Raw genomic sequence first — 16,966 nt, forward strand, 5'->3', positions numbered from 1 at the left:
GGGTGGGTGTCTGAGAGGGGGAACAGGCACAGAAAAGATAGAGAAACAAGTGTGTCTGTATGAATGTGTGTGTGTGTGTGTGTATATATATATATATATATATATATATATATATATAATGTGTGTATATATGTTTATGTATATATATGTGTGTGTATATATGTTTATATATGTGTATGTATATATATATATATGTGTGTGTGTGAATGGTGCGTATCAGCACACCGAACATACACATGTATGCGCGCACACGCCTTCAAGGGTTAGCGGTAGAGAGAAAGGGAGCGAGAGAGAGAGAGCTGGGTAAGGGAGAATCGTAGCTGTATTATTATTATTGTTGTTATTATTATTATTGTAACGTTGACATTCATTCACACAAGGCGAACCATTCTGTTGACATTCTTTTACCCTCCCCCAATACGAACTAGTCTTCGGCACGGATTTAACCTAAATATTGCATAGCATACTAGCAACTAGGTTTTTACTGATTTTATTGGCCGATTCCTCCCTGATTTTCACCTTATATTAAAAAGTCAAAACGAACCCCTAAGGAATGCATCTTATGATAGTTTATCTATCTATCTATCTATCTATCTATCTATCTATCTATCTATTTCTTGTTCCATATTATATTTATTATTATTAATAGTAGTACTACACGTTACTTTTGGCCATAACAGATGATTGTACATTTAAGAATTCTGAGCCTCTGTTTAATTCTCTTTCTAAAACGTTTGCATGCGGGATCGCTGGATTCACCCCCACCCCAATATGATTCGTCCATGAATGATGAGACTATCCTGCTAGCGTGTGTGGTTATATGTGTATACATAATTAGGTATATGTGTGCATGGATATGATTGTGTGTGTGTGTATATATATATATATATATATATGTACGTACATATATATGTATATATGTATGTACGTACATATATATGTATATATATATGTATGTACGTATATATATATGTATATATATATGTATGTACGTACATATATATGTATATATATATATGTACGTACATATATGTATGTATATATATGCTTATGCTCACATATCATTTGTATTATATATATATATATATATATATATATATATATATATATATATATATATATATATATATATATATATATTCTCTTATTACAATTTGCATGACTGGCCTGGCTCTTACGAAGGATTTTCTCACTGTATTTCTTCAATATTTTTATCCCTCTGCTTTACTTTCGACTAACATGCAAGCTATTCTACTCTTCTCTAAAATATGTGCCTTCAGAGGAAGTTAAGTTGGTTGTTGCTCGAGAATAGTAGTATTAGGTTAACGTTGGCTTCTTTTGCTTTATTTTCTTTGCCTTTCCTTTTCCTTCTTTTCTTTTCTTTCTTTTTTTTTAGGCTACTATAGCAACCTAACCAACGAAACTGCTGTCTACCATGTGTACAAAAATTGACATGTGTTTTCTCAAAAGCTTCTCCCCCTACTTCATGCACATTAACACACACACACATGCATATGTGTGTATAATACATGTGTGCACGTATGTATGTATGTATGTATGTATGTGTGTGTATATATATATATATATATATATATATATATATAATCATGGTTTTACTGTTAATTATTTACTTTTCCATAAGAGCATGGGTCGGACGAAATTTGTTGAGGCGGATTTTCTACGGCTGGATGTCCTTCCTATCGCCAACACGCATCTGTTTCCAAGTGTGTGTGTGTGTGTGTATTGTTTTATTGAGGCTGAAAAAAACAACTTCACAGACATACAGATCCACTGTTATACACATAATATGCAGCACAGTCACACAAAGCAGAAACCTCGCAATTTGACAAATATAGGTCATTGAAATAACTCAGAAATAAACTAAAAACTTCCAAGTGAGGCCCCAGCATGACAACAGTTGTATGACTAAAACCAGTAAAAGGATAAAAGTTTATGTGACATTTGCTATCTCTTTCCACTTGTTTGTTTTGCTCCTTTCTTTTCTCCTGTCCCATAAGCACAACTACCCTTTCTCTTTACAAGTTCCTGTTCCCTTTCAGTCATTCCCTTTTTTAGCCTTTTATTCTTTTACTCTTTTACTTGTTTCAGTCATTTGACTGCGGCCATGCTGGGGCACCACCTTTAGTCGAGAAATTCGACCCCAGGACTTATTCTTTGTAAGCCTAGTACTTATTCTATCGGTCTCTTTTTGCCGAACCGCTAAGTTACGGGGACGTAAACACACCAGCATCGGTTGTCAAGCGATGGTGGGGGGACAAACACAGACACACAAACATATACACACAAACATATACACACACATATACACATATATATACATATATACGACGGGCTTCTTTCAGTTTCCGTCTACCAAATCCACTCACAAGGCTCTGGTCGGCCCGAAGCTATAGTAGAAGACACTTGCCCAAGGTGTCACGCAGTGGGACTGAACCCTGAACCATGTGGTTGGTAAGCAAGCTACTTACCACACAGCCACACCTGCGCCTATGTATTTTTTTTACTGGTTGTATATCTTTTCTTTAATGCAGAATGGCACTCAACCAATTTCCTCTCTGCATCACTACATCACGCAACAACTCAGCTTTGTAGTGTCATTTATGTCGAAAGACCATAAACGCGCGCACGCGTGCTGGTGCCATGTAAATAGTATTGGTGCTGGTGCCACGTAAAAAAAGCACTGGTGCTGGTGCCACGTAAAAAAAGCACTGGTGCTGGTGCCACATGAAAAGGTGCTGGTACCATGTAAAAAGCACTGGTGCTGGTGCCACATAAAAAGCACTGGTGCTAGTGCCACATGAAAAGACACTGGTGCTGGTGCCACATGAAAAGACACTGATGTTGATGCCACATAAAAAAGCACTGGTGCTGGTGCCATGTAAAAAGCACCCAGTATACTTTGTAAACTAGTTGGCATTAGGAAAGGTATCCATCTGTGCCAATGCAAGGCATTAGGGCCTGGTGCAGCTCCTGGCCTTACCAGTTCCTGTCAAACCATCCAACCCATGCCAATACGGAAAACCGATGTTGTGGATGATACTGATGACATCCTCTTTGTTTTTTCTGTTCTCTGTACAGCTTGTTCAAAATTTATTGTTGGTTGAAAGACTATATTTTCCTGTTTGGTTTTTCTAATTTTTTACATTACTGTTTTTCTGTGAATATTTTTCTGCCTTTCTTCATTTTTCTCACCTATTCCTCTATACTTTGGTAGCTTCCATGTTGCCTACTTGGCCAGATGAAACAATATTTTCTGGATGCATTGAAATTATGATGATATTTGGTTGGCAGGTGATGATGGGTTTAAATGTACTTGTATTAATGGGCATTCATTACACACACGTGTGTGTATGTATATATGTAATGTGTGCGTGTATACACGCACATACGCACGCACACACACACACAAACATACCTACCATACTCATGGTATATATGTATTGTGTGTGTGTATATGTATATATCTTGTCTCATTTATCTTTTACTTGTTTCAATCATCAGACTGTGGCCTTGCTGGAGCACTACCTTGAAGAATTTTAGTCAAATGAATCGACTCCAGTACTTATTTTTTTAAATACCTGGTACTTATTCTATTATCTTTTGCCAAACCACAAAGTTGTGGTGACATAAACCAACACTGGTTGTAGAATGGAGATGAGAGACATACAAACACACACACACAACAAGCTTCTTTCAGTTTCTGTTTATCAAATTCACTGACAAGACTTTGATTGGCCTATGACTTTTGTAGAAGACACTTGTCCAAAGTGCCACACGGTGGGACTGAACCTGAAACCATATGATCAGGATGCAAACTTCTTACTATGAAGGCTAGAAAAATCCAAAACCTCAGTCACTGTCAACACTCTTGTAAAAATATGATAAATATGTACTCTACAAAAAGTATTGAGTAATCCCTTAGTTTAATGCAAAATTGCTTTTATTGTAACTCATCATAAAAACAAATGTGTGTGTGCATGTTTATAAATATATGCATAATATATATATATATATATATGTATGGTATGAGTGTGTATGTATATACATACATACACACACACATACATACATACATACAAGTAACTGTGATATCTTCTAATAATTTTCTTAATAAACCTCTATCCTTGTCTCACTACTGTTTATTCCAGTAAAATTCTGTGTAGAGGGAATCCAGGACACCAACAGCCTGCTGCTGCTGTTGGTGATGCTGCTACTACTAATCTACAATATTTTTACCATCACTAAATTGTCTTCGCCACATTCCTCTTACTATTCTATTTTACCTTAAATTTTAGAAGCCTACCCTTACAGTTTTTGAATGTCTTAAAGGATTGATGTGCATATACTTATGGCCCATGGCCTGAGTTAGTATTCTGTAATTATATATAATTAATGGTGTAAATTTGTTGACTGTCTGCCAGGGATCCCTAAATCAAGATGGAACGATGCAAAAATCTTAGCATGTTTCCTTAGACCTTTCTTTCTCTTTCTCTCCTCCCTCTCTATTTTCTTCTTCTCTCCTCTTCTGTTTTGCTTTCAGAATCTCAGAAAGAAATTGTCATAGAGGTCAACACATTCTGTGCCCGAGCTTGGCACTTTACCAAAATCAGTTAGACTTTTAGAGTCATGTCAGCCTATTAGAACTCCAAGCTTCATGTATGTCTTCATCTTATTTTTGGCCAAATTACAGTTTTTTACCTTCATCATTATAATAGCCTAACTTACATCTGCTGTGGCAACTTATTCATCAGAAAGTAATACAGTGCAGAGAAATTTTTGTGCTCTGGTTTGTTGGGTGAAATTTGATGGAAATTTGACTGTTGTGTTTACCATGTCAAATCATTGCAGAAGGTATATACTCTGCCCACACCTGCACAAATAATCTGTTTTTATTAACTGTTCCACAGATAGAAAACTTTGCAAAGACTATTTTAGGAAGTAAAATTAAATCCTAAAGGAAAAGAATTCCTGTGGTCTTAGCAGATGTCTAAAAGTATCTATGGCAGAGCTAAACCAAGTAACACTTGAGTACATTTTATTATCATCTGGTTAATGTTGAGTGAAATTTGAGTGGGAATTTGGCTGTTGTTTTTACCAGGTCAGACAACAGTGGAAGGTATAAATTCAACATACACAGATAAACTGCTTTATTAGCTGTTCTGCAGAGAGAAAATATTCTATAGATTATTCCTGGAGGTAAAAATAAACCATGAAGTAAAAAACACCTATGGTCTGAGAAGATGTTTAATAGTATCTATCATCATCATCATTTGGTTAGGCAACTTGCTCTGACTAATAAGTCATATAGGTGTTTCGATATCTGAATGTCCATTCTGTGCTCATCATGACTACAGAGATAATAGTAGTAGTTCACTCCCTGAATTGGTTGATCCTGACTGTTGACATTTTGCTGATTGTTCATCCACTCAGCATCTAGTGTTATTCACCATTGACTCAATAAGTTCATCTACCAAAACAGCTCACACACACACACCTTGCTGCATTCCATGATTTCAACATAACCTTGGCATGGCTGGTTACCAAGTGCCAATTCTTGCCAAGGGGCCACCTGTGATTTGGTCCCGAGCTGTTTATTCCCATATCCACAGCTGACTTATATTTACAAGCTAATTAGCCCATAGCTGGGACCCTGATGGGTGCTGCTACTCTGGGTCAGAGTAAACCTGGGAACAACAGTGTCTTCTATAGCCCCAGGCTGGCCAAAGCATTGTGAGCGGATTTGATAGATAGAAACTGAAAGAAGCTCATTGTATATGTCTGCGTATGTATATATGTGTGTGTGTTTTTGTCTACCTTCCCACTGCTTGACAACTGGTGTTGGTTTGTTTACATCCCTGTAACTTAATGGTTTGGCAAAAGAGACTGTTAGAATAAGTACCTATAAGTATTAGGATCAATTTGTTTGATTAAAACCCTTCAAGGCAGTGCCCCACAGTCCAATGGCTGAAACTAGTAAAAGATAAAAAATTTCGTGGTGTGTAGTATGCATATTTATACTTTTTACTGGCTAGTGGAAAGTATTTTGCATATGATTAGCGTATTTATATAACTAGCATAAATTGAATCAGCACAATGAGGGTTAAAATGATGATTCTCATGCGAGTCATTGTTGTTTAACCCAAGGTCAGTCCTAAATAAGCAGCTCTATGATCATAGATGTTCTAGCCTTGACTAGCCCATCTTTCTTTTTTGGATTAGTTTCATCTATGACATTTCCTTCCATTTTATTTAAGATGATAGGGTATAATTTGAGGGAATTAAAGTTGCTACATCTAGTAGGTGTAATGATCTTGTAGAGATCCCATGTGTCATAGAGTGCAGGTAAGCACCTTGTGAACTGTGTCTACAATCTGATTTTTTTTTTTTTTCTGATTCTGATTGGAACTTTATAGCAATGAGTTGAACGGTATTTATTAGGATGGGGAAAAAATGTCAGGTTGACATTCCATTCACTCATTACATGATTGTAAAATATTTAATACTACTTGAGTCATAATTGGGTTACAGAACAATTTTCATTTCATAAAAATATATATTGTAGCCACACAATGTGACTGAAACCAAAGCCATATAGTTGGGAAACAAATTCTCAACTACACAGTTGTGCATACCAAAGTATATGTGTGCATGGATAGAGAAATTTAAAAGAATTCTTTGGTCCAATAGTAAAACATCTGTCATGTTGAAAGATTATGTGGGCTTGAATCCCACAGATGGCCTTCAACTTTTTCTATTCAAAATGTTTTTTAACCTAATATTTACATGCTATTATTTATAGCTTTATCTATTTTGAGTTTCACTGTCCCAAAAAGAATTATTTCACATTCTCTTGAAGTTTATAAGTTCTTATACCTACACCATCATCATCATTGTTTAACATCTGCCTTCCATGCTGGCATAGTTTTTGTCTGTCTTGGCATGGTTTTTATGGCTGAATGTTCTTTTCTGACACCCAGCATCCTGCAGAGTGGACTTAGTGCTTTTTATATGGCACCAGCACAAGCAAGGTCAGTTTTGGCATGGTTTTTACAACTGGATGCCCTTCCAAATGCCAACCACCTCACAACTTGAACTGGATGCTTTTTACATGGCACCAGCACGGTCACCAAGTAACTTGCAAGACAAGGAATATATATATATATATATCTTTTATGTTATACTTGTTTCAGTCATTGGACCAAGGCCATACCGGAACACCACCTTGAAAGGTTTAGTTAAGCAAATTGATCCTAGTACTTATTATTTCAAGTTTGTTATTTATTCTATTGGTTTCTTCTGCTGAATTGCTAAGTTACCAGGGTGTAAACAAACCAACACCATTTGTCAAGCAGTGGTGGGGGACTAACACAGACACAAAAGCACACATACGTACATATGACAGGCTGCTTTCAGTTTTGTCTACTAAATCCACTGATAAGGCTTTGGTTGACCCGTGGCTATAGTAGAAGACACTTGCCCAAGGTGCCATGCAGTGGATGGAACTGGTCTCAGAGCCATGTGGTTGAGAAGCAAACTTCTTACTACACAGCCAAGCCATTATAGTTAGCTTTGTTGACACACTACTTTTTGGACCCTCTGATCTCACCCACTTCTATCAAGTTGTTTTCCTGTTTTCCTTATTCTTATATGAATACATCAACACACACACACACACACACAAGGCCATTTATACAGGTTTCTTTTGACTAGGTACACCAGTTCTTTATTTTCTGACATCATTAATACAGACAGTTGAATGCTGAAGAATTAAATAAACTCAGATATATTAATAAACCAACCTTATTTTGAAACATGTGTTTGTATGTATCTGTGTATGTGCGTGTGTGTGTGTGTGTGTATGTCTAATATTTGATTGACCTTTACTATCTTTCATCAGTTTGATATTGTTTTCTTTATTTCCTCAGATGTTTTGTTGGTTAGTTGATCTCTGTCTGTGCATCATGCAAATAAATAAACTCTCTCACATTTCGTTTTATTTTTATGCTTATTTTTATTCGTTTAGTAAACAAACAAACCCACCCCCCCAAAAAAAACACCGAATAAAACTCTGTTGGAAACTTTATAGTCCTTATTTGTATAACACATGGTTAGATATCTAAATAATCACAAACTGTTGTGTGTAGGTATGTATGTGAAGCATATAGCTATAAACGTTTATATTCACTTACATGTATTCTTGTTTTTGTATGTACATACACACACACAGACATATATATATATATATATATATATATATATATATATATATATATATATATATATATATATATATACACACACAATATGTATAGATGTGTATGTATGTAGTGTGTATGCATCATTATCACTGTCATTTAAGGTCCATTTTTACATGCTGGTATGTGTTGAATGGTTTGACAGGTTCCAGTGAACCACAGGGGCAGCATTGAGCTCCAATGTCAGCTTTGGCATGCTTTCTATGATTGGATGCCCTTCCTAATACTAACCACTTTACAGTGTGTACTAGGTGCTTTTCTCATACCAACGGCACAAGTGAGGTTGCCAAGTAACTTCCAAGATGAGAAAAGTGCAGGAAAAGGAAAATGAAAAGCCACCCACACATGACTAAGTGGAGGAGTAGTGTTTGAGAGTGAGGAAGTCTTGCTGTAGAGAAGATACATGGCTATCCCATATTTTATAAGGGTGAGTGGGACTAAGACAGATTGTAATGATAGGGTGTCGGAGCAAATACCCAATGTACAAGAGGGTTATATATGCATATATATGTATTTGTAGACAGCATAGTCAATGCTTAGCAGCATTTCATTCGTCTTTACATTCTGAGTTTAAATTCCAAGGTTGACTTTGTCTTTCACCCTTCTGGGGTTGATGAATAGGTACCAGTTATGTACTGGGGTCGATATAACTGACTAATTCTCACCCCAAAATTTCAGGCCTTGTGCCTTTATTAGAAAGGATTATTATTATTATTATTATTATTATTATTATTATCATCATCATCATTACTACTACTACTACTACTACTACTATTACTATTATTATTAAGCCAGTGAGCTGGCAGAATCATTAGCATGCTGGGCAAAATGCTAAACAGTATTTTGTCTGTCTTTATGTTCTGAGTTCAAATTCTGCTGAGGTTGACTTTGTCTTTCATCCTTTCAGGGTTGATAAAATAAGTACCAGTTGAGCACTGGAGTTGATGTAAAGAACTATCCCCCTCTCCCCAAATTTCAGACCTTGTACCTGTAGTAGAAAGGATTATTATTATTCATTTCGTGCATCATATACAAGTATGTGTGTATTCATCATTATTTTGTTTATTTTATTCAAATTTAGGAAAATTGAAGCATATCTTTGACAATTCTGGAGTGTATTGAACTTATTTTGTATGTGACTTTTGGCCCACCCTATAGATTTCATAGAGTATTTAAAGGAGTTTATTTTAAGAGTGTTCCTATTGCTCACTACTCCTGTGCATCTGCTTTGTACAAAGTCCTTTTCTGTCAAGCTGCCTGTGATCTCACTGTACCTTGTGTCCTCATGAGTACATCATATGAATTTCCTACTTGTGTATGTATGTGTATCAGATTCTATGTAAATATAAATATGTGAATATGTACTTATTGAATAATAAGTGTGAGCTACCTTTCCATACTGTAACTACCTTATGATATTTCATATTGCTTTGATCTGTTAACTATCGTTTAACATCTGCTTTTGCATGCTTGCATGGTTTGGCCAGAGTTTACTGAGGCAGAATTTTTTTTGTGGCTTGATGTCACTCCTGTTTCAAGGTAAGGTGACATGTTTCTGCGGAATACTGGAAATGAGTGACAATGATTATGCAAGGTCACGACCAGATGATACAAGCATACATACACACATGTATACATTTGACATGCTTCTTTCAATTTCTGTCTACCAAATTCATTCACTAGGCTCAGTGCTATAGTAGAAAACTCTTGCTCAGCGTGCCACACAGTGGAAGTGAACCTGAAACCATGCATTTTGAAAGCAAATTTTTTGGCATACCAAGTGTGCCCCTCCTTGACTTTGTTCCTTCATACCTTTCAGAAAAATAGGTATATTTTTATGAAACTTTCCACAAATACTTTCCAGATGGTGTATATTACAATTATATTACAATTTCATATGAAAAGAAAAAACAAATATTGAAGGTTGTGCACATACATACTGATCCACATCACATATAATCTACAAAATGAAATTTGAAATTCTGAAAAAGTTGTGATGTATGTCAGTATGTATGTGTGTGTACCCACCATTTTTTTCTCACATTAAAATCTGATATAATTCTTGATATAATTCTAATTTACACCACTCAAAAGGTATTTGTAGAAAATTTAACTTAAAATAAAACATCTCTTTTTCTGAGGAAACAAAGTTGAGGGGACACACTTGTGAAGTATACCAATTTTTTAACCATATCTGCATCTAGTTTAATATGGCAAGCAAGCACAGGGAAGAAATTCCAGTGGGATGTAATTTCCAAAAGGAGGCTCTGGTGAAGTATTTCAGTGTAAGATTTGAGAGGTGGGACACTTGAATTGGGTTAAAGAAAGAAGAAAGGCATGTTTAGACAGTATAGAGTTGATTTTGTGTATTAAAAATAGAGGCCATTGTGATAGCATTGGAAGAAAGAGAAAGAAAAGAGGCGGGGCACATCCTGATGATAATGTGCCAGTGTTAGTGTGGATGGGTTTAATGAGAAAGGACATGACTGATGAATAGTTTGAATATTAAGCTCTTAATGTTTGAAAAAGCTCATGGGTTTAAACTCTGCTAACTTGTGTTAGAAAGAGGACATTTAATCTAGTTGTCTCAGGTATACTTAGATTGTTGATATGAAAGCTATGTAGATATGCTGGGTTAGAAAGAAGATAGGGGACAAAGTAATGAAATCTGTAATTAATCATAAAATTAAGTTTTTTGTGACTAAATTTCTATCGAAATTCACAACTTTTGTTTAAGTTAACTTTGGAAATAATGGAGAATTTAGTAAATTAACTCTGTCATTGTTAACTCTTTAGCATTCAGATTACTCTGTCAAATGTAATGCTTATTTAATCACATTGTTTTGGTGTAATGAATTATCTTGTATTTTCAAGATTTCGATGATGTATGCGTGTGTGTGTTTTAATCATATTGTAGGATAGGTGTGACAGACCAAATCTGGCCAGTTTGAAAATAAGATAGGTAGAATATTTGGGTCAGATAAGGCTGGTTTAAATTCTAATGGGTTAAGTTGCTGTCTGGAACATAATTTAGCATGGTTTTGATGGAAGGTTTCTATTTAAAACACTTTAAATCAAGAAATTTGTATCATAAGACCAAGGCGGTCTCAGGTCTTGGCTAAGGTATATTAAAATTTGATCAGTATTATATAAACCAGGTGTTAACTATCCATATCACACTGCTTGAACCATCAGCCACTTCTCCCTCAAATGACAGCTTATCTTAAAAAGAAGGGGCATATCGGATAATGTAGTTCTTGTCATTAAGACTAAAAACCTACAACGAAAAAAGCAGGGCTTTGCAACCATGTAGTTTTGGGTTCAGTTCCAGCACACAGCACCTTAGGTAATTGTCTTTTACTATAGTCCCAGGCCAACAAATGCCCTGTGTGTGAATTTGGTTGACACTCTAAACATAGCTGGTGGTGGGAAGCAAGGATCCATCTGGAAAGAAGCAGAAAAGATAGTCCAGATTTGATAACAGCAGAGAAAAAAATGTCAATGGCTTATGCTCCATAGGGATCAAAGCACTTCAGAAAGATCAAAATAAACAAAAAAACAAAAAAACACATTATTTGCAAAGCAAAGTTTTTAACCACACAGCCATGTCTGTGGTATGTGTTGAATACATAGCAAGCTGAAAACAATAGAAGAATATGTTTCTATTGTACTAAGAAATTTAATAGAAAGTTGTGGAAAACAAAATGGTAATTTGATTGATAAATATAGTTTCATAGTTTTAATTACTGTAGGAAATAGCATGAGTTATATGAATGTTATTATTAGCAGAATTTATAGTAACTGAAACAAAAGGTTGGGTTGTACATTTTCTTTTTAATGATGTCTCTCAAAGTAAAGGTGTGTGTATTACAGGAGTGTCAAGGCTGGATAGTTGAGATTCACAAAATATTATTTTACTACATGTCACGTTGGCTTATCAATATTAATATCTTCTAGGTCATCAGCGATATTAATATCATCTAGGTGTAACAGCTCAAGTTTACATTCCCTTTTTGTTTAATTTATATTTCCATTCATAATTGTCACTAGTAAGCATTCTCCTTACCCTTCCTGCTTGTTTATTGTATGCTTTCATTCACTGTCATATATTCTCTACTTTTAATGTATAGTTTACAGTCTGTGTGCTGGTGGGTAGGTATTTGGTGATGGTAGTGTGTGTGTGTGTGTATTGAATATATAAAAATCTACACAGTAATGTAAAAATGCTAAGAAAAGAGGTGTCTAGAGTCTTTTAACATCTATCTGGAATTATTTCCTTTTACAAGACATCTCTTTGGTGTAGTGGTTAGCTCTCCACTAAACACAGTGTTTGAGTCCTGCAGACGATGTTATGACTTTTGAAATTTCAGACATGGCTGTGTGGTAACAAATTTGCTTCCTAATTACACAGTTTCAGGTTCACTCTCACTGCATGCCACCTTGGGTAAGTGTCTTCTGCTATGACCCTGGGCTGAACAAAGCCTTGTGAATGGATTTGATAGACAGAAACCGAAAGAAGCTCATTGTGTGTGTGTGTATGTATATATATATATATATCATCATCATACATCCGTTTTCCATGCTGGCATGAGTTAGACACTCTGACTGGAGCTGGTAAGCTAGAGAGCTGCACCAGGCTCCAGTTTGTTTTGGCTTGGTTTCTTTGGCTCGATGCCCCTTCTAGCACCAATCACTTCACAAAGTGTACCAAGTGCTTTTTACAAGTCACCAGCATGGATGCCTTTTATGTGTCTCCAACATAGGTGCCTTTCACTGGCACTGGCTATGAGCACGATTTCACTTAACTTGATGTCTTCTCAAGCGCAGCAACTCACCAGAAGCCTCGGTCACTTGACATTGCATATATGAGACTCGTTATCTGAAGATCACATTTCACTACCTTCTCCCATGTCTTCCTGGGCTTACCTCTTCTGCAAGTTTTCTCCGCAATTAGAGAATATATATATGTGTGAGTGTGTTGGTATCATTGACAGTATGTGATAGTTGTAAATGAACACCACTATCATAGAAGCTGTGTCTTTTGTTTTGAATATTCATGTAAACAGGTGAGGGTAGACAGCAGGAAAAAGTACCCAGCCATAGAAAATCTACCTCGATAAATTTTGTCTGACTCATGCAAGCATGGAAATGTTGACATTAAAAACGAGGATGACGATGATCTTGTTAACGGGTAAGAACACTCAGAAGAGGAACTTCACAGAGACATTCTTTCATGGATTAACCGAAAAATTTCAAAGTAATGTAGATGTCTTCTAAGTACCAATGGGAATGTTATGAACTGCTGAACTTGGTGTGAAGCAGATGAGAAATAAATCTGCCAGTAGATAAAACAGCAATCTGTTGTATGTTGTTATTGTTTAGACCCATGTCAGTCCTGATCAAGCAGACCTATCATCAAAGGGGTTCCAGCTACCACAGACCTTAATTTCTTAGTATTAAGGATGACTTGTTTAGTAAAGCCATCATCTGAGACAATAGGGTGTAGTTTGAAGGAGATTTGATTACCATTTCCAGCAGCTTGAGCAGTCCCATAGAGATTTGTTCATTGACATTCCTAGCTGGACCACCTCTTAGAAATGTAATGAAACACCTTTGTGGATTTGAATTTGTGAACTTCTTTCTTGCAAGTATGCTCTGGAACCCTTTCACCACTATCTTTACTCCCTTCCAGCTGCCCTCACAACTGGGTAGCCATGTATCACCTCTACAGCAAAACACCTGTGTTCTTCTATCATACTTTAGTCTTCAACACCTGGCATAAAGACACTTCCCCCATCTCTTGATGGAGGGTTTTTTTTTCCCTATTTTCATTCTTTACTTTATCTTGCAAGTTACTTGGTGACTGCACAAGTCTTTGGTGTCCTGAAAAAAATCATCTAGTACACACAAAAATGGACTTTGAATGGTGATGACGATCTACTACAAGCAAGTAGTCTCCTTATTTACTTAGCCATTTCACCTCTACAAAATCTCAAAGACTGGAATACTTACATTCTTTGGTGAACAAATGTTAAGAAATCACATCTATCTGAAATAAAAGAAATGAAGTATAGAGCAAGAGCGATAGTAACTAAAAGAAAAGACGTCTTTAGCTTAAACAATGGTTTGAAAACAGCTAATCCCTGAGAATTTCATAAAGAAAGAAGTAGATTTATTCAACAATGGTTACTATTAACAGTATTTTACACTACCATGCTTGTTATCAGTTTGACAGTCTTGACAATTAATATTTACTATTTCTCTCCTTCTGTCTCTCCTCCCTCCCATCCCCTCTCTCCCTCTTTTTCCTTGTCACACTGACACTCACAAGTTTCAAATTTACTTAACCCCTAGTTTACAGATTTTATTTGTAAGGCCTTACTGATAAGTTGATGCCCTTCTTTACTTGTCTAGTACACACACACTCATTCATATAACTTAATAACATACACATTCAAGCGCACCAACATTTAAAAGAAACATGCTTGTATGTTTATAAATCAATTGTGCAGTCAATTAACTTATGATATACTGAGATTTTCACTTCTACATGCAATTTATAAATGCAAGTAAAGACAGGTGTAAATGTCAAGTTTTTGGCCACATCTATTTGGCTAATTTTGTGACAATTATTAGTATTTGAGTCAAAACTCCAGTTTTTGTTTTATTTTTTTACCCCCCAGAAAAACCCTGCAACTAAGCAGAGATCACTTGTTGATCCTTTCTGTAGGGGTATTCCTAGATACTAAGATTTTATTGAATGAAAATAATGTAACATGTCCAGATGTGCATGTACCATTATTTCTACTATTAGTATAAGATGGTAGTTTCTTCCAATATGGTCACTGCCAACTGGCTGGAACCAGTAACAGAGAATATCAGTCTGCTTATTTGTGTTTCTCTATCTGAGCAATGGAGAGAGCAGATGTCAATTGCTCAGCAAGTGAGAAGTGTCCAGCTTTTGGTAGGTTATGCGACGTGTTTGCTTCGTCACTAAATGTGAAGGGTCATGGCTCAGTAGTTTGAGTGTCAGGATCACAGTCATGAGGTAGTGAGTTCAATTCCCGGGCTGGGTTGTATGTTGTGTTATTGAGCAAGACACTTTATTTCACATTGCTCCAGTTCATTCAGCTGTAGAAATGAGTTGTGGCGTCACTGGTGCCTAGCTGTATCAGCCTTTCCCCTTGGATAACATTGGTGAGATGGAGAGGGGAGGCTGGTCTTCCATAAACGACCTTGCCTAGATTTGTGTCTTGGAGGGTGACTTTCTAGGAGCAATCTCATGGTCATTCATGACATTGAAGAGATCTTTACCCTTTACATTTTTAAATGGGAGATTACCACCACTCAAATAATATCTATCTATCTATCTATCTATCTATCTATCTATCTATCTATCTATCTATCTATCTATATATATATATATATATATACATACATACATACATACATACATACATACACACACACACATATATATAGTAGTCACTCGCCATGTTGTGGTTCACCTATCATACCTTCAGTACATTGCAGATTTTTCTGGCTAATGTATGTAAATTTATGTTGTGGACTTTTCAGCTGATAGGTATTTATATTATTTTAGATTTTAATTATTTCTGTGGTAAAATAAGCATTTTCATGCCTTAAAATTAATAAGTAAAAATACAGTACTGTATAACACATTAATTAATATATATTAAAAGAAAATATGTAGTGTACTGAAGATGAGCAAACAAAGAATCGCACATACTATAAAAGGAGAAGACCTGGGCACTCCTAAGAGTGTGGGGCGAGTTTATAAAAGCTTAAATATATAAAAATAATAAAATAAATATATACAAATTATAAAAATAATAATTAAAAAATGTACAAAACAGTAGTTTCTACTTCATGGATTTTCACATATTGTGAAGGGGATGGGGTTGGGACATAACACCCATGATAGTCAAGGGATTACTGTGTGTGTATGTGTATATATAATATATATATATATATATATATATATATATATATATATATATATATATATATATAGTCTTTTATTCTTTTAGTCATTTGACTGCAGCTATGCTGGAGCACTACCTTGAATTTGTTTTCAGTTGAACAAGTCAACCCCAGGGTTTATTTTGTAGGCCTAGTACTTGTTCTATCTGTCTCTTTTGCTGAACCGTTAAGCTATGGGGACATAAACACACCAACACCAGTCGTCAAGTGATGATGGGGGACAAACACAGACACAAAGACACACACACTTAAATACATACATATATATATTGTGTGATAAGAAGCTTGTTTCCCAATCACATGGTTGCAGGTTGAGTCCCACTGTATGGCACCTTGGGCAAGTATCTTCTACTATAGCCTCGGGCCAACCAAAGCCTTGTTAGTGGATTTGGTAGACTGAAACTGAAAAAACCTGTTGTGCATTGTGTTTGTGTGTCCACCATTGCTTAACAACTGATGAGTTTATGTCCCCATAACTTAGCAGTTTGGCAAAGGAGACTGATAGAATAAGTACTAGGCTTACAAAGAATAAGTCCTGGGGTCGATTTGATCGACTCAAGGTGGTGCTCCAGCATGGCCACAGTCAAATGACTGAAACAAGTAAAAGAGTAATATATATATATATATATATATATATATATATATACACACACAACAGGCTACTTTCAGTTTCCATCTACCAAATC

The 16,966-nt window shown here is 35.8% G+C and overlaps 1 protein-coding gene across 9 annotated transcripts in view; it reads left to right on the forward strand.

Moving 5' to 3' along the window:
• The window catches only part of LOC106879599 (uncharacterized), a 216,518-nt gene that overhangs the window by 103,857 nt on the left and 95,695 nt on the right, over nt 1-16,966 (forward strand). The gene's annotated exons all lie outside the window — the stretch shown is intronic.

This window comes from Octopus bimaculoides, chromosome 11 (genome assembly GCF_046866305.1).
Source record: "Octopus bimaculoides isolate indiv1 chromosome 11, ASM4686630v1, whole genome shotgun sequence".
In the NCBI taxonomy this organism is placed as follows: Eukaryota; Metazoa; Mollusca; class Cephalopoda; order Octopoda; family Octopodidae; genus Octopus; species Octopus bimaculoides.